The following is an 18,636-nucleotide window of genomic DNA, read 5'->3' as shown; positions in this document are numbered from 1 at the left end:
CCTTGGAAGGACATAGGATGGTTCTGTTTGTATCTCAATTCTCCATTCATCCCCAGCATGAACACCTGGGATTATTAAAACATCACTTACATTCTCTAACCCTAGTGGGTGGCTCCTTTTGCCAAGGGTGTACTCTAAGCATGAGACACAGAAGGAACTTGGGGTATTGGCCTCAATGCAAAAGATAACAGAAAGAGGCAACCTGGGAGCCTCTGACCGTCAGAAAATTTATGGCTCTGTGCCTGGTAACCAAGATCAGTATAACCCTCAGGCCAAGGAAAGGAGAACTGCTCTGCAGATCAAGTTAGGGACAGGAATCATCCTGAAAGAACAGAAGTGGGCCACAGAAGTGGGCCTGTGTGAGGAAACAGCCACAAGGCTCGGCTGCTGAAGCTGCCAGGGTCACTACCAGTAGGGCACTGGCTACTCATCACGTGGGAGAGTTTGCCGTTGTTTTATGGTGGTAGTGTGGCCGCGACAGCTACTGGATTACAACCTAGCAAGGGAGAGAACGCTCACCCATGTGAAATAAGGAGCTAACAAGACCAGGCAATGTGTGATTTGTACTACATGGCAAACGAGAAGAAATTAAAAGGATAGAAAAGTTTGGGGGGGCTGGAAAGAGTGAAATTTGAGTGGACAGATGGGTATGGGGACACTGGAGGGTATTTCAAGTGAAGGGAGAACCATGAATGAAGCCACAGAAGCAAGAGTAAAGGGAAATAGTTTGGAGTCTGACCAGAACCAATCACATTTCCATACTGGACTACGAGTGTGAAAATATCCAGGACTTTCGAAACCAAGCAGAGAGCTTTAGATTGATTTAAGTCGGCAACGAGAAAACCAGGAAGATGTTTTTGAACGGGAAGACTGGAGAGGGTTGAAGAAGTGGAGTCAAGGACCATGACTATACTGTAGGCATGTGGTAATGAGAGGGGAAGAGAAAAGGATGAAACACGCTGGAGGAAAACAAGATGGGACTTGGACTGGAAATGGCGGTGGAGGAAAGCAAGTACAGGCCAGGCAGAGCCGTCACAGAACTAAAGTTCAGAGCTTACCTTTGAGTCAGTGGCAGAGCTTGGGGCAGGAATTAAAACTGGGAAAGTAAGCTGACTGAGGGGATAAGATGAGGGGCTTGGTTTTCAAGATCTCAGCGGAGACTCTCAGCTGAAGTGTACAGACGCAACAGAAGGGAGAAGATGGGCCTCAGAGGGGAGGATGGTTTTGAAGAGTCTGATTAGGGCATCATCAAAATAGAGCCCCTTAAATTAGCATGAAAAACAAAAGGTGACATCAGATGAAGAACATCTCACAACTCACTAAAGTACTAATGGGACACGGGTCACACACCTGATAAATATTTCAACACAGGAAATTATCTGCTTCCAGCTGAAGACAATTTTGAAATAGTAAGTGCTGATAATACCTTGGGCCACATTCTCTATATCATCCAAACTGAGAAAGTGATCCCTGGCCCTCCAGGGGTCTCCAGAGCCCCGGACGGCACAGGCTGTTTGCGCGGTGCCCAGAAACATGCGAGCAGAAGCAGCGCGCTGGGGTCACCAGGAGGACTGACCCTGGTTAGGCTGCTGCTGCTGGTATGTGTGTAGCAATCGGAAATGGTCCTTCTCCTTCAGGGAAGGACAACCCAACCAAAAGACAAGCATTGGGCATCTCAGCCAAGATTTTGAAGACTTAAACACATTTCACTTTTATTCGCCCCACAGATGAAGAAATAGCCATTAAGAGGTTTTAAGCGCTTAACACTAAACTGAAAGTGTCTTAGCAGCTGTGCCGTCACATGATGCCAACTATCTGATGGTCAAATGTTCAGGAGTGCTAGAGAGGACTCGAGTTCATCCAAGGTGGTTGTCTCGTCTTATGAATAAGGCAACTAGGGTGCAGACCATATGGCTGGTTAGTGGTTCACCTGGGCTAAGACATTAAGCTTCCTCTTTACTCTCAGCCGATTGTTCTTTCTTTGAGAAGAAAGGTGTCTTTGTTATGAGTACAAGTAGGAGCATTTGCACCGGTGAGAAACTAGAATTACGTGGACACTTTCAGATTGCTATGGTTTCCATTATCCAAATAGAGTGAACTACATCTGTCTTAGTTCAAGCTGCTATAATAAATTACCACAGACTCGATGGCTTTAACAACAACTTCACAATGGTTCTGGAGGCTGGGAAGTCCAAGATGGAGGTACCAGCAGATCCAGTGTCTGGTGAGAGCCCACCTCCTGGCGTGCAGGCAGATGGCCACCTTCTAGCTGTGCTCTCACATGGTGGCGGGGAGGGGAGAGAGAGAGAGAAACAAACTCTCCTTTTTTTTAAAAAAAATTATTTATTTACTTGTTTGTTTTTATATTTGGCTGTGTTGGGCCTTTGTTGCTGTGCGCGGTCTTTCTCTAGTTGTGGCGAGCGGGAGCTACTCTTTGCTGCGGTGCGCAGGCTTCTCATTGCGGTGGCTTCTCTTGTTGCAGAGCACGGGCTCTACGTGCAGGGGCTTCAGCAGTTGTGGCTCGCGGGCTCTAGAGCACAGGCTCAGTAGTTGTGGCGCACAGACTTAGTTGCTCCACGGCATGTGGGATCTTCCCGGGCCAGGGCTCGAACCCGTGTCCCCTGCATTGGCAGGCAGATTCTTAACCACTGAGCTACCAGGGAAGTCCTCTCCTTTTTTCTTATAAAGACATCAATCCCATTCATCAGAGCTCTATCCTCACAAACTAATAATTACCCAAAGGCCCCACCTCCAAATACCGTCACATTGAAGGCTAGGATTTCAACACATGAAATCTGGGGAGGACCCAAACATTCAGCCCATAACAACATCTAATGGAAACCTTAGGAAGGTGGCTTGGATTTTCTGGTCTATAAAAGAGGAAGGGTAGGGATTGCAGGGTATGGCTAATCACTAAGATTCCTTTCAGATCCGGCAGGGAACAATTATGGAAGGAAAAACCCAGGAAGCTCTCCTAATAAATCCCAAATCGGGCAAATCAGCTGCTACCGCAGAAAATAAAATCATGGACTGACAAACGATTTGCAGAAAGTCCTTAAAACTAAGAGTATAACCAAAAGAAAGATACTTTGCACTGCGAGGCTCTTCATTTCTCTTGGAAATATAGATCAGACTGTTATACGTGTGCTTTTAAAATATAAGATAATCCACACTTCTAAATGGCAACATCTGATTAAAATATGGCAGTATTACAGAAACGTAACATTGGTGAAAATAAAATCTACATTCACCGTGATGAATTAGCTAAGCTACTCCAATTCTTATTCCACCATCTCCAAGCAAATTCCAGCAAAATTACTGAATTAGACACACTGCAGTTAGAAGGAGCAAACAATATTAATGGGCACCCTATGGAGGGATAGAAAAGAGTCCCTAAAAGCAAACTGAATTAAGAGCATGTAATATATGATCTCACTGATTGAGGCTGATTTTAAAAATAAACTCCATCTGCTATGCCTGGGCCCAGGAACACAACCTTTCACTCAGCTGCTTAAGCCCTTGGGAATAGCAGGCACTGAACTCTCACCCGCCCCACTGCCTCTATCACCAACTGAGTGAATGCCACGGGAGAGATGCCCAAACTCAGACTACCAGACGAACAAGCAAGGTCAGCAGTCAACAGAGCTGCAGAGATACGGGGCCCGGCCAGGCCATTAGCTCGCCCCCAGCCAAGCCCGTGGGCAGTAACCACTTTCATCATCTACAGGTGCTCCCCGCATTGGGCAATGATGGCACTCCACGAGCAAGGGGTGAAGACCACACCAGTGCGGCATAAAGAGCCCACACATTTTGCAGAGTCTGTTCCACACTAACCTCCCCCTTATATAGATAAGCATGCGGAGACTCAAAGAACTTTGCCCAAGGACACAGCTGAGGAAGCTCCCCTGTGCCACGTGGCTGGCTGGCTGCCATGCCCATGTGCCTGCCACCCGGCTCTCTTGGGAGTCCACTGGAATGATAGCACTACTGGAGGGGGTGCTCCCATGAATCCTTGGAAAGCATCCCTTGCCGTCTGATCCTATGCGGTATACTGACTCCTACCTCTAGTTTGTCTATACAGCAGCTACCTGGAAGCTATGTGATCATTCAGACCCTACAGACACCTAGACCGGCAGCACAGTGACAGGTGGTCTCTTGGTGGGCAGGCTTCCTCTAATTTAGGAGTTGGCAAACTATGGGCCATTGGCCAAATACAGCCCACCATCTGTTTTTGTAAATAAAGTTTTATTGGAACACAGCTACATTCACTTGTTTACATATTGCCTATGGCTAAGTACAAGCTACAGTGGCAGAACTGAGTAGTTGTGACAGTGACCATTTGGCCTGAAAAGCCTAAAATACTATCTGGTCCTTCACGGAAAAGGTTTCCTGACCCTTATTAATGGCCTAGCTCCTCAGAAGGGCCCTCACCCAAAATACAGCTGACCCTTGAACAACTTGGGTTTGAACTGTGCGGGTCCACTCACAGGTAGATTTTTTCAATAAATACTACAGTATTCTAATGAGAACCTACTGTATAGCACAGGGAACTCTACTCGATGCTCTGCAATGACCTAAATGAGAAGGAAATCCAAAAAAGAGGGGATATATGTATACATATAGCTGATTCGCTTTGCTGTACAGTAGAAACTAACAACATCATAAAGCAACTACACTCCAATAAAAATTTTAAAAAATACTACAGTATTACAACATCACTGATTGGTTGAAGGTGAGGATGTAGAACTGCAGATACAGAGGGCCGAACTGAGCATCCCTGGATTTTAGAACCAATCCTCTGGGGATAACCAAGGGGTGACTGTCCTTCACAAACTTCAAAATACCAACTGCTAGAGCAGGCTGCCTTCCCTGGTGAATATTTGCCTTCATTAAGTAGATTGGACTAGAAAGTTCTTATAATTAGAAAGCCCCGACCTCAGATGAGTTATGCTTGCTCAAGCCCCATGAGGCTAGAAAATGAGCAGCTGAAAAAGCCTGTTAGCTCAAGAATCCTGCTCCCAAAGAGCAGTCTCTGGAGGTGTTTTGGGAAACACTTCCTATTGAAGAGAAACAGAAAAATAAAGACTAAAACACAACAAAATTATGTTTTAAAGCTTGTCCTTATCATCTGTTTATAAGAGACTAGTCCTTTAAAAAAACTTTACCTTGCCAGCATTTCAGGACTTTTTTAACTGAAGTGGGATGGTTTTGGGACAAGCCAATGAGAATCTGAAGTTATAAAGATCTAGTTCGGATCATGATTCTGCCACTTATTGCCTCTACAATCCTTGGGCAAGTTACTCAACCTTCCTGATCCTCAGTTTCTTCAGCTGGGCTGTGGGGATATGTATCAGTTATCTATTGCTGTGTAACAAATCACCCCAAAACTCAGTGGCTGAAACCCACCGTTACTTATTTGAACATTATTCTCCATTTGAGCTAGGCAACTCTTGCCTTGACTCACTCACGGCTCTGGTCATCTGGGCAGCTGGTCTAGGGCTGGAGGGTGTAATAGGTACTCATTCACACGGCTGGTGCCTGGATGCTGGCTGTCATCCGGGCCTCTCCATGAGCTTCTCATCATTTAGTTGTCTAGACTGAGCTTCCTTCACAGGGGCAGGAACATTCCAAGAGGGTGAAGGCAGAAGCTGTCAGGCCTCTTGTGGTCTAGGCATGTCAGCACTTGTGTCACATTCTACTGGCCAGAGGAAGCCATGAGGGCGGGGAAATGGACTCCAGCTCTTGATGGAAAGAGCTACAAAATCCTGCGGCCATGTTTTCCCCAGGGTATTCATGCTTTTGTGTTTATTGTGATCACTGAGGTAACACGTGTAGAATGCTTCATCAGCAGGTCAGTTCATGGACTATCTGGGATGCGAGAGAAAGAACTTTTCCACTCTTCATCCAGCTTTTGGCAAGATTATACGTCTTAACAAAGACATTCCTCCTGTTGACGTGCATCTTGATTCTGGTGGTGTCTGGAAGCCATCTTCCAGCTCCCTCTGCTTCAGCTACCCTAAGCACCCATTTGTTCACTTAATAATGTGAAAGAAGTGTACGTCAGAGGTGGCAACAGTTCCAACGTCATTTTTCTAACAGGCATGCAAAGATTACTCTGGGAAGTTGTCTAAATCAAAAAGGAAAATAGTTGATCAAATTCATTTCGTATCACAATAAATGCTAAGTGGCAGCCTATGGAAAACGTGTTGGAGTATTTTCACTTGCCTTTTTAATAAAAGAACCATGTAATCAATCATTTTGGGGAAAAGAAATGCTGTTTATCTACGTCCTTGAAATGCATGTTTAGACTTGGCTACGGGTGCAGTTTTCCCCCTTGAATTGAAGCTGGTCTTCCTCGGATCATATAATTGTCCTATGTGTCCAGCCACACAAAGATAAAATAGTAACACTGGGGAGATAGGATGGAGATGGAAAAAACAGTCTCTACTAATTACACAGCTAAACTCATACAGCCTGTTGGGGGAGATCTGTGTGTGCCGGGAGATATCCCCACTAGCTAAAGCTGGTTGCAGTGTGTGTATCATCAGAAGGGTGACCAACCTAATCCTGGGATCAGTAAAAGACAGCAAAGTCCCAGCCAAATTAATGAGACAATTTTGTAACGGTCCCTGTTCTACTCACCTGGAGCCAAACAAACTGGGGGAGAGTCTCTGCTTATTTAATCAGTCATTACTTTGAGAAGGGGCAAAGGTACACTACAGTTCAGCGGATGCAGCTCAACCCCATCTGAGCACAGGCACACGTAACATCACAACCTCAGAGGCATGGGGGACCCTCTCATTTGACAGATGAGGAAACTGAGGCCCCAAGAGATCCTCACAGTCACACTCAACCAGAGAGACTGTCACACACAACCGTAACACAAGCCAGGCATGTGTAACGCAGATGCAGTGACAGCCCCGCCTTAGAAGTGGGCACAGAGTTACAGCTGCTGAGAGATGCCAACAGTGCCTTGTCAGCAGCATCATGAACTCAAGCCAGTAAAATCCTTCCTGCTCCAGTGGCGAAGGAAAGGGGAGAAGGTTTGGGGCAGAATCCAGACCACCCCAGGTACCATTTTTATTTGGGAAAAACATACTTTTTAGGTGAGCAGACACTGCCTCATAGGCTGTCTTCTGCTTCTGAGCCCCAAACTCTGACAGGTGATACTGAAATGCCACCACTGTTTTCAGCCACAGACTCCAACACTGCAGACCCTGTCACCACTGTGGTGACTTGGAGGCCCAAGGAGCAAAGTCCTGGAAGAGTAAATAAAACATATCTGTGGTATCGCAAAGCATGGCCCGTGATGGAGAACCTTTCCGTGCCCTTCCAGACGTCGGATAAGCTACTGCTGTGGAAAATGAGCATCTAGGAGAGAATTCTGGTTACTTGATCAATGCTCAGTGAAATGAGAGTGTACCTTCCAGATCGGAAGCTTGACCAGGAGTAAAGGAATTAAGGAGGGGAGCTGGCTCATCATCTTCTGTCTCTTATGTCCAATTTTTACAACCTAAGTACAGTTCATCACATTCCATTATTCCACTGTGTGTTGACTTTGTTATACAGTCGTTTTAAATGATCGTCTGGCCTAAAAACAGAATATCCATCACAGACAAAGCATTTGACTTCACAGAGGTGCTTGGAGCAACCCAAACAGCTATTTGTTATTGACAGTGTTCATGTCATTCTCACTTTCCTTTGGGTCACTGGTCCAAGAGGCAAGGAGGCCAGAGGACTTCTGATAAGAGATGAACTCCGTGAAGAATGAGAGACCGAAACGGCCAACTCTTGAGGACTCAACAGTTAGACCTGCCAGATATCCACGAGCTACTAGGATCTCCTCTTTCCCTATTACATCAGAGATTGTATGTGACAAGGTGATGAGAAGGTGTCCCACGGTCCAGCACGGGTGACCAGCCTCGTCCATGCTAGATAGGACAGTCTGTGGAGGCAGATGATGGGGAAAGATTCCCGGGGGCTCAGCAGGGCATGGCCCAGTCACTATGTGGAAATGTCTTCAAGAAAGAGTTCAAATTCTAGTTCTCTGCCAGTAACCAGCATGGGCCTTAATTAATCCAGGCATTGGTTTAAAGGCATTCATATAATAAGACGGTTGGAGGACACAATTTCTTGGATTCCTCTGGCTCAGACCTTCGTTTTATTCTCTCCCCACCAACTTAATAAACAGGTGTGCGTGCTCTTCATAATTTAACATATACATATGGCCAGTTTTACCCATTCTGCTCTAACAATGGGACATTTAGTAATAAATCATTTCAAAATCCGAAACTTTTTTTCTTTTTAAAAACATCTTTCAACACGAAGATCTGTTGATTGCCCTGCACTCAAAGGTAAAAGACTAAAAGTTTAAAAGAACAAATGGATCCTTAGCTCTTGGGAGAGTGAGCTGCATGTGAGGACAAGTTTTAACAGGTAGGTTACAGTCACTTACAGCTGCACAAAGACCCGCACAACCTACACCCTCAGCCCTCGTGGTCTCCTGTTACGTTTGCCAAAAGGTGATAGTAAGTTTCTGCTCCAGAATCCCAGGTCCAATGTCATAATTCAAGGGTCTGGTTCCCGTGCCAACTCTCTGGCACAACTTGTCTTCAATTTCAGAAAGAGTAGAAGGGACAGCAACCCAAGCACGCCATGTAGTTGCTTTAGAAAGAAACAGCTACAGAGCTAACTTGCAGTGGAAATCTTCGGTTCCATTCAGAATGTGCAAAAGTTGAAAAAAAAAAAAATGTTGCTGTACCATGTGTGAATGCCACTGACCTAGAGTCATTCCTTATATTGTGTGAAGGGAAGTCGGTGTACCGCTGCAGCTTGGACATCCTGAAGAAACAGACCAACTGCATCCGTTATAAATGACGTCCCGTCTTGGCAGTAACACCAGAGCTCAGGAGCTTGGGGGTACTGCAGACAGTGCCAGAGGGAAGCTTTGCTGCCTGCAGCGTGGCTCATGAAAGGCTCTTGCTAGGCATCTCAGGTCATTCAGAATCTCATCATTTCCAGGGTTCACTCAGAACCCCGGTCTGCAGGCCTTAGCTCTGCAAGTTCCCAGGTGAGCTACACCTGTCCCAGGACCTCCACCCCTCTTACCTCTGACACCTGGTCTCCTGTCTGATTCCTGACTTGAATGATGTCTCAGCTGACCTAGCTGCCATGGCCTTGGGCTGGGCTCTCTTGGGAAACACGTGAAATACAGACAGGCATCTTATCCTCAGAGCACACCCAAGATCTCAACGGAGCCAAATCCCAGCGATGGACAAGTCCCTGGGGTGTTCAGGCCCAGCTGTGTTCTGACTTCCAGGAGCGATTAAAGCGGGGGCTGTGATGGAGCCCAGGGCGTGAGGAGGCCTCGGATCATCGTGACAGGAGAAAGTGACCTGCGGTAACGTTGGCCTCTCCAGCCTCCTTTCCTGGAGATGATTAATGGAAGCTCTGGGAGTGACCTTCCTCAGATGTGCTGTAATCACTTACTGAATATGACCCAGCTGCAGAAGACAAAGGTTTATGCAACATTAAAGGCAGAGGCCCTGTGGTGTGAACAAGTGGATGGCCGGGCAATGACCTTGTGTGTCAGAATTTAATTACACTTCTGCTCAGAGAACTAATCCTTTTTAGGATGCTCCAATCAGTTCTGAAGTTAATAATTATTTGGAGAATTAATGTATCATCATAGCTTGTAACTTCTCCAAGCCACACTGGGATTTGGGGGGTTTTTGTTTATTTCCCTGAAGTGGCAGTATCCAAGGAAAGAGGTACTCCACGCTTAAGTCCACTTTATAAAGAGCTTACGTTTAAAACAAAGATGAAATGGTCTGCATTGTTTATGGGGATCTTTATACATTTGTAGATGCTTGCATTCAGGCTGCATCGGCTCAACTAAGATGGGACTGCCCTTCTCAGCATTCCCAGCTCCCCAGGTGCGCCGGGCCCCAGAGCCGATGTGCGCATGATGCGGAAGGGAAGGGGCAGCAGCCGCCCGCTCTGCCTGCTCTCAAGCCTGCTGCTGAACCAAGGGGCTGCTGAACCAAGGGGCGCCAGAGCTCACGGGGCAGCCGCTGCGCCCCGCTTCTTCCCTCTCCCATGGCGCTGCACACGCCAGCCTGGGATGCAGAGAGGTTGAAGGATGGGCTTCAAAGGCACAGAGCCTTGAGAGGCTCTGGATGCACGGAGTGAGGCCTCTACTGGGGTAAGTGAGCCGAGGTTAAGGGACGCTTGGAAGCTAGGTCCCCTGGCCCTCAATCTAGTCACCGAGTCCTTGTTGAATGCCTACGGGGTGCACAGAATTCTTATGCTACCAAGGACATGAAAGATGATGAGAACCCGGTTCCTCCCAAGAAAGGGGTTTAAAATTTCGGGGTAAGACACGCGCTCCGGTTCCCCAACGGTACAAGGTTGCTCGAGATCGTAACCCCCAAGTCGGCGGTAGCGCAGGGTTTAGAGAAGAAACGGCACTGTCTGCGGAGCCTGCGGCAGAGAATGGGACTAAGGGCTGATTTGCGCAAGAGACGAGGAGGAAGTGAGGGTTCTGCTCTGGAGAGAAGAACCCGTACTGGCTGAAGTGGAGACTTCCAGAAGGCTGGGTAAGCACGGGTGCGCAAACAAATCCATCAATGGAAAGAAATATAAGGGGGAACAAAAGAGGGGAACACGGGCTGTCAACAGATTGTGTTCTTTTTGGTTTTGTTTTGTTTTTTTTTTTAAAACAGCACAGATGAAGAGCCTGTTAAATTCTCGAACACACTGTCGGGTTTTCAAACTTTCTCCTCCCCCAAGAAAGTCAAACACAAAATCCAACCTAATGAGTAAAACAGTCTACGGCAGAGCTTTATCAGGCGGCTGCTCTGGGACTCTTGTCCAGAGCCCCTGGCCCCAGTCAGTCACCCTCACCTAGGACCCGTGAGTCATGACCTCTGACCTCTGCTCCAGAGGCATAGCTTTTTCACAGCCTTCTTTATTTTAACAGGCCACTTGCCTCTTGTGACCATTTATAGATGGGAAATTTCCAGGGGGAGAGGTGAGGTCACTTTAATATTGAACAGGTTTGCTTAAGGCTCATGTATCATTTACTAGTAACCTAATTACACTTGTCTTTAGAAATGCTGTGAAATTTAAGCAGAGACATAAAAAAGTAACCTAAGAGGACAGAAGTTCTATGTCACTAAACAGCTTTAAACATATGTATATGTACACACACACAGCCAGTTAAATCCTTAGTACAGGCTCTTCACACGTGTTTGGAAAAAGCCCCAATAACAGAGTAAATAGGAAAAAAGTACTTCACTGTCCTGAGAAAGGAACAGAACTGTTCTGCTCTGCTGTATGTTGCCAAAGATCCTGTTTGCTGATGCTGCTAATCTTATCTGAACGTATTAATAAAATCCCTCCATTCCCTTATTAAGAAATATCATCACTGACAGAGTGGTTGGCTAACATTTGCTTCTTAAGAAATATCATGCCCTCCGCCTTTTTTTCCAAGAAAAAAAAAATTGCTGCTTCCTGGAATGTCTAGCTACCAAAAAAATCTGTAAAGCCTCATAAGACATTGAGAATAAAGATGAAAGTCAGGGTGAAACGAACAATTAAGATAAAAAGAAAAAAACTCCACTTAGTTTAAGACAAGTTTCCTAAGGCTACCACATTCACCACCACAAATCATTTTGCAGATTATTTCCTTTCCATTTGTCAAGTGAAGAGGCTAGAGGAATTGGTCATTTCCAAGGTGTCTCCATCTGGCTTTATTGAAAAATGCTAGGCACTCTTTCATTCACTATCTTATTTCATGACACATTTCTTGCTTGTGTGAACCATGGAGAACACCAACGCTTCAGTTAGCTAATGGGGAAACACACACACACGAGGAGGTGGTGGAGAAGCAAGGGGCTGACGGCCATAATGTTTTGTTCTCGACTCCACCCTAAGACCATCCCCAGCTGTCACCAAGTGGATTCCATGATAATGTATTGATTCTACTGGTGAGGTGACCAGTGCCTCTACTGGTAACTAATGTCCCTTCAGTGTGTCCATTCTCAGGGCTGATGTCCTACTGCTCTGCCTAGAACGGTCTGAGACTGTAGCCAACACTTGCCAACAATGTGATTCTGCTCAACAACAAGTAAACACCATGCTGCTTCTGACGGGGATAAAAGTCAGCGTCAATAATGTGCAGATGTAAAGCAGACCCAGTTCACTCCAGGTTTTATCAATGGACTCATATTTCATGCACAACCAGAGCACTGATCTAAGACAGCCCTTGCCCAATGTTATTTTTAAATTGTACAATTTAAAAAAATTGTTAACTTGTTTTGAACTTTAAATGTGTCCGCTTACTCATAAGGGCTTTTTAAAAATTGCTGCCATGGCTATTCTTTTTCTAACTTTTGAAACCTGAACTCACAAAGAAAGAACCACAGTGAGGAAAATCCCTCTGGGGCAAAAATGGGTCCCTGCAGGGGTCCTTCCAGCACTTCCCAAACCTGAATGAACCCTCCTGTCTCAGCTCAGACAAGCTGCATGGCTTAAACAACAGAAAGTTATTTTCTCTTAGTTCTGGGGGCTGAAAGTCCAATGTCAAGGTGCCAGCAGGGGCTCACATCTGGTGAGAACTGAGTTGCAGACAGCTTCCTTCTCGCTGTTCTCACATGGCCTTTCCTCAGGGCCTGTGCACATACAGAGTAAGAGAGAGTGATACAGAGAGCCAGCAAGAGCAATAGAGAGAGCAAGTGAGTGAGATAGCGAGAGGGAGATAGCGAGAGACTGCTCTTGTCTCTTCTTTTAAGTAAGGACACTAATCTCATTGGATCAGGGCCCCACCCTTATGACCTTATTTAAACTTAATCACCCCCATCAAGGCCCTTTTTCCAAATACAGTCACATTGAAGGCTGGGGCTTCAAAATATGAAGAGACACTGAACGGTCAAGTATAGTAACTTCTGCATCCTGGTTGTGGGGAGGGAGCTTCCCGGGAGAGCCTGAGAGAGGAATTAAGTAGGAAGCTGTGTGCTACTGACCATCACTGCCACCCACTGCTGCTCACAAGGGAGAGGAACAGTGGAGTGTGCTGGGGGACACGAGCCCACACAAGGGAGGGACAAAACGGTGAGTGAGGCCAAGCAGAGCCACCCTCGGACACAGAGGCTGTGTTTGGTAAGGAGGGGCTTTGAAAGCCAGGCCTCTCAGCCAAAGCTGAACATAGTTAGCAGCAGGGTTTTGATCAAGGAGTACAATAATGTTTAAGGGAGGTGTGTCCGGCTGTACCATTCCTGGCTTCTGCGTGGCTCTGCATGTATTCTTTGGGATTTGACTTAAGCCCCAAACAGCTGTGAGCAAGAGTCTAGGGCAGGATCCCCGAGATCACAGCCAGGGGAGAAGAGTCCAGGGCAGTGACCTCCCAGAAAATGAAAGGGAAGCTGCCCTCAGGGAGATGCTGGGGGGGCCAGGACCTCCCAGGGGGCCAGGGAAGCTCATCAATGCAATATTAAAAGTGCTCTGTGTGTGAGGTTTCCAGAAAGGACAAAGGGCAGAACTACTGCTGGGCAAAGGAATCAGAGTAGAATCCCAGCACCCCGGCTCCAAGAGAGCCGGAGGCCCCCTCCACTGCCCACCAACCAGGATGAAAATCTAGAGACATCAGAGCCTCTGTCATTCATGTGGTCTTTGAGCAGTGCCCTGGGCCCAGATCCCACAAAGCTGGTCCTGCAGCTGGGAGGCCATATTGCTTCAATTTCATGCTCCATCAGAGGAGTGAGTTGACTGCTAAGTTGGAATATATATGAGCCTAAGCCAGAAAATCACCCCACCACTTCTGATTATGGTAATTGTCAACCCCCCAAAGTGGAACGTGCTTCTTTTCTCTTTTTTTGGTCCACAATGGAGCAAGTCAGGATTAACTTGTTTCCTTTCAGAGGTCGGCTTGCTTAAGGGCATCAGGAGAGGATGAAGCATTCGGCACAAAATCGTGTATTGCTTTGCGTTATCACGTGAATTTTCCTTACGTGCTTCTGTTTGCTCTTCTTAAAAAAAAAAAGATTTTAAGTTCTTTGATGACAGTGTTGTGTTTTTTTTATACCTACCCATATAGTAGTTCCACTAAAATAAACAAATAGATGAATGAAACAAAATGGACAATCAGTAGAAACCCCTGGGTCTTATAACAAGGTTGATTTAACCTAATATATTTTCTCTCTGATACACACAGAAGAGTGATTCTCAAAGTATGGTCCAGACCTGGGACTTTATTAGAAACGCAAATTCTCAGGTCCCACCCCAGACCTACTTCATCAAAATCTGGGAGAGGCGCCCAGCTCTCTGAGCCAGTAGTAAATGTTGTCTGGACCCTGGTCCCAGCTATCTTTAGAACTCCTAGAGTCTAGGCTAGTCTAGACTCTAGCCACTGGAGAAACCCAGTGACAACGTACATCCTTTTCAGAATGACCTAAGAATGACACCAAAATGGGTCTTTGCAGTGGTTGTTTTGGCAGAGGTGGTATCTGGGGGAAAACAAAAATCAACAACATATTACTTGGCATCACCCTGGCATTCATCAGCACTTTCATAGTTACTGAGCATGAAAAGAAAGAAAGCATGAAGCAAGCCTGTAACAGTGAGTGAAAGTGAGTTTAAAAAAGTGTCTTAGGGCATCAGATCAGCTTTGCTATTGAGTTTAATCTAGCTGAGGCAGTATTATTGTAGCTGTCACCAATTTTACGTTTTTTCCCTTGCCCTGGTGAAGCTGGAACCAATTGTTGTTATAAGGAGACTAAATAAAACAGGTCCCGGATTTCCTGTTATTACAGGTCGATTTTCTGAGATGCCAGAATAATATCATATGTGTGTTTGGGTTTTTTGGGGGCAACATAATTAAACCCACGTGAAATGGCACTGCACAGACTTTGCCACAGATTGTTTTGACAATGTTTCCAAGTGAATTACTTCAAGGAAGAAAAGTGACTATATAACAGCTTCCCTCCCACTCACATCCTTGTCACGATTTTATATCACACTGATGATTTTGGGGAAAAAAAATCTGCTCTATGAGGTGTGTCAAAATATGTAAAGCAGTCAAGATAATTATATTGCTGGGGCAAGCTTGGTTGGATTAACTTCATTTACTTTCAAACTTCAGCAAATAGAGACAAGCAGGGTGACCCAGAGGTCTCAGGACACCCCTCAGATAGCAGGAAGCTAAAGCTGAAACCCAGGACAGTTTAAGAGAATGAACTCTGACCCCTGAACATTCGTGCTTCATTCATGATGCAACGTCTTAAAGACACTGAAGACGACAGAGATGCATGTGGCCCTGAGATGGTTAATGTTATGTGTCAACTTGGCCAGACCATGGTGAGCAGCTGTTTGGTCAAACACTAGTCTAGATGTAGCTGGAAAGTTATGTTTTAGATGTGCTTAACATTTAAATCAGTAGACTTCGTGTAAAAGAGATCACCCTTCCTAATGTGAGCAGGCCTCATGCAGTCATTCGAAGACCTTAAGAGCAAAGAGGGAGGTTTCCTGAGGGATCCTGCCTCCAGAAAGTAAAACCCAGAAAGCCTGCCTGAGTTTCCAGCCTTCAGACTCAAGACTGCACCACCAGCTCTTCCCCAAACCTCCTGACTGCTGTCCCAGCCTTTCCAGCCTCTACAATGGCATGAGTCAATTACTTATACATCTCTCCCCCTCTAGACATAGATTCTACTGGTTCCGTTTATCTAGGAAACTCTAATACAGCCCCCAAACCTTAACTTTGGACCCATACGCTTCATAAAATTTATGCTACTCTTTTGTTCTCCATTTAGTTGACATAATTTGGTCAAACCTGCAGAGAAAGAAAAAAAAAAGAATCAAGAAACTTCTTGGGACTTTGCTGGTGGCACAGTGGTTAAGAATCCGCCTGCCCATGGAGGCTAAACAATACACTACTTAATAACCAAGAGCTCACTGAAGAAATCAAAGAGGAAATCAAAAAATACCTAGAAACAAATGACAATGAAAACACGATGACCCAAAACGTATAGGATGCAGCAAAAGCAGTTATAAGAGGGAAGTTTATAGCAATACAATCCTACCTCAAGAAACAAGAAACATCTCAAATAAACAATCTAACCTTACACCTAAAGCAATTAGAGAAAGAAAAATAAAAAACCCCCAAAGTTTGCAGAAAGAAAGAAATCAGAAAGATCAGATCAGAAATAAATGAAAAAGAAATGAAGGAAACAATAGTCAAGATCAATAATACTAAAAGCTGGTTCTTTGAGGAGATAAACAAAATTGATATGAATGGATAAAGAAAACGTGGCACATACATACAATAGAATATTACTCAGCCACAAAAAGAAACGAAATTGAGATATTTGTAGTGAGGTGGATGGAACTAGAGTCTGTCATATAGAGAGAAGTCAGAAAGAGAAAAACAAACACCATATGCTAACACATATGTATGGAACCTAAAAAAAAATGGTTATGAGGAACGTAGGGGCAGTACAAGAATAAAGACGCAGCCATAGAGAATAGATGTGAGGACACGGGGAGGGGGAAGGGTAAGCTGGGACGAAGAGAGAGAGTGGCATGGACATATATACACTACCGAATGTAAAATAGATAGCTAGTGGGAAGCAGCCACATAGCACAGGGAGATCAGCTCAGTGCTTTGTGACCACCTAGAGGGATGGGATAGGGAGGGTGGGAGGGAGACACAAGAGGAAGGAGATATGGGGATATATGTATATGTATAGCTGATACGCTTTGTTATAAAGCAAAAACTAACACACCATTGTAAAGCAATTATACTCCAATAAAGATGTTAAAAATAAATAAATAAAACCAGTTGGTAATCCAAAAAAAAAAAGAGAATCCGTCTGCCAATGCAGGGGACACAGGTTCGAGCCCTGGCCCAGGAGGATCCCACATGCTGCAGAGCAACTAAGCCCATGCACCACAACTACTGAGCCTGTGCTCTAGAGCCCATGAGCCACAACTACGGAGCCCACATGCCACAACTGCTGAAGTCCACGTGCCTAGAGCCTGTGCTCCGCAACGAGAGAAGCCACCGCAATGAGAAGCCCGTGCACCGCAACGAAGAGTAGCCCCCGCTCACCACCAGAGAAAGCCCGCGCGCAGCAACAAAGACTTAACGCAGCCATACATACGTACATAAATAAACTTCTTAGAGTTAATATAAATCCAAGTGCCACAACTTCCCAGATAGAAAATGAAGTTATCGACGTATTATGGCTCCTACAAATTAGAGTAACTGCCATAAAGATCTGAAATTCTACAGAACTTCATTTATACTCCCATTATTTACTATGTAATGTAATTCATTTATTTTCGTTCATCAATTCATTGTGAGCATCCTGAGGACAGGAACTATCTGAATTTTTAAGTCTTCACACAATGGGAATTAAATATATTTTTTTGCTAAACGAACAGTCTAAATCTTCAGATTAAATACCATTCTAATGCTCTTCTGCTCCTTCACAGCTCCCCGCTTCATGGTGGGACATACTCTATCTGTACTAGGCCAACTGGAACAGCAGCTAGCATTAAAAAGACCACACAGGTGCCAGTAACTCCTGAATTACCTCAGAGCTGAGTCATCGCTGGTTCACACCAATGTGGCCCATGTGATCTAATTATAGTAACATGACATGGCATTTTCTGAGAATCTAGATTAGACCACAGTGTTTTTGAGACTGACTCCAGGTGTGATACTTCCAAATAATTCATAGTATGGTGATTTGGCCGCATTCGTTAACACTTCTAGAACTTTTATTGAAATTGACTGATGACCTAAAATTGAAGCTCAAAGTCATACAATAAAATATTTCATTAATAAGTCACTTACAAGGCAATGAACTGCTAACGCTGTGCCTTAGAGAAAGAGGATTTAGGTTTAAAACACTATAACAGGAATTCTACTGCCAAAAAAAAGTCTTGTTAAAAATTGAGTCAAAACCATGCACAAATTTCAGCAACCTCCTTGCTCAGTGTTTCAGTTTAGCTCTACACATAGATTCCAAGAAAATGTACCTTTAAACTTCTGGTTTTTTTTTTTTTTTTTTTTTGCAGTACGAGGGCCTCTCACTGTTGTGGCCTCTCCCGTTGCAGAGCACAGGCTCCGGACGAGCAGGCTCAGCGGCCATGGCTCACGGGCCCAGCCGCTCCGCGGCACGTGGGATCCTCCCAGACCAGGGCATGAACCCCTGTCCCCTGCATCGGCAGGCGGACTCTCAACCACTGCGCCACCAGGGAAACCCTGTGGTCTTTTTATTTTTTTGTTCGTAACATTTTATTTTTAACATCTTTGAGTATAACTGCTTTACAATGCTGTGTTAGTTTCTGCTGTATAACAAAGTGAATCAGCTATATGCATACACATATCCCCATATCCCCTCCCTCTTGTGCCTCCCCTCCCACCTTCCCTATCCCACCCCTCTAGGTGATCACAAAGCACCGAGCTGATCTCCCCGTGCTATGCGGCTGCTTCCCACTAGCTATCTGTTTTACATTTGGTAGTGTATCTATGTCCATGGCACACTCGCACTTCGTCCCAGCTTACCCTTCCCCCTCCCCGTGTCCTCAAATCCATTCTGTACGTCTGTGTCTTTATTCCTGTCCTGCCCCTAG

At 45.3% G+C, this 18,636-nt stretch overlaps 1 protein-coding gene across 1 annotated transcript in view; it reads right to left on the bottom strand.

The window, feature by feature from the left end:
* Positions 1 to 18,636, bottom strand: part of CCBE1 (collagen and calcium binding EGF domains 1) — a 233,224-nt gene that overhangs the window by 107,146 nt on the left and 107,442 nt on the right. The window lies entirely within an intron of this gene.

Source organism: Lagenorhynchus albirostris, chromosome 14, assembly GCF_949774975.1.
Source record: "Lagenorhynchus albirostris chromosome 14, mLagAlb1.1, whole genome shotgun sequence".
Taxonomy (NCBI): Eukaryota; Metazoa; Chordata; class Mammalia; order Artiodactyla; family Delphinidae; genus Lagenorhynchus; species Lagenorhynchus albirostris.
Note: the sequence above shows the minus strand (reverse complement) of the source record. Positions and strands in the feature narration are given on the sequence as shown.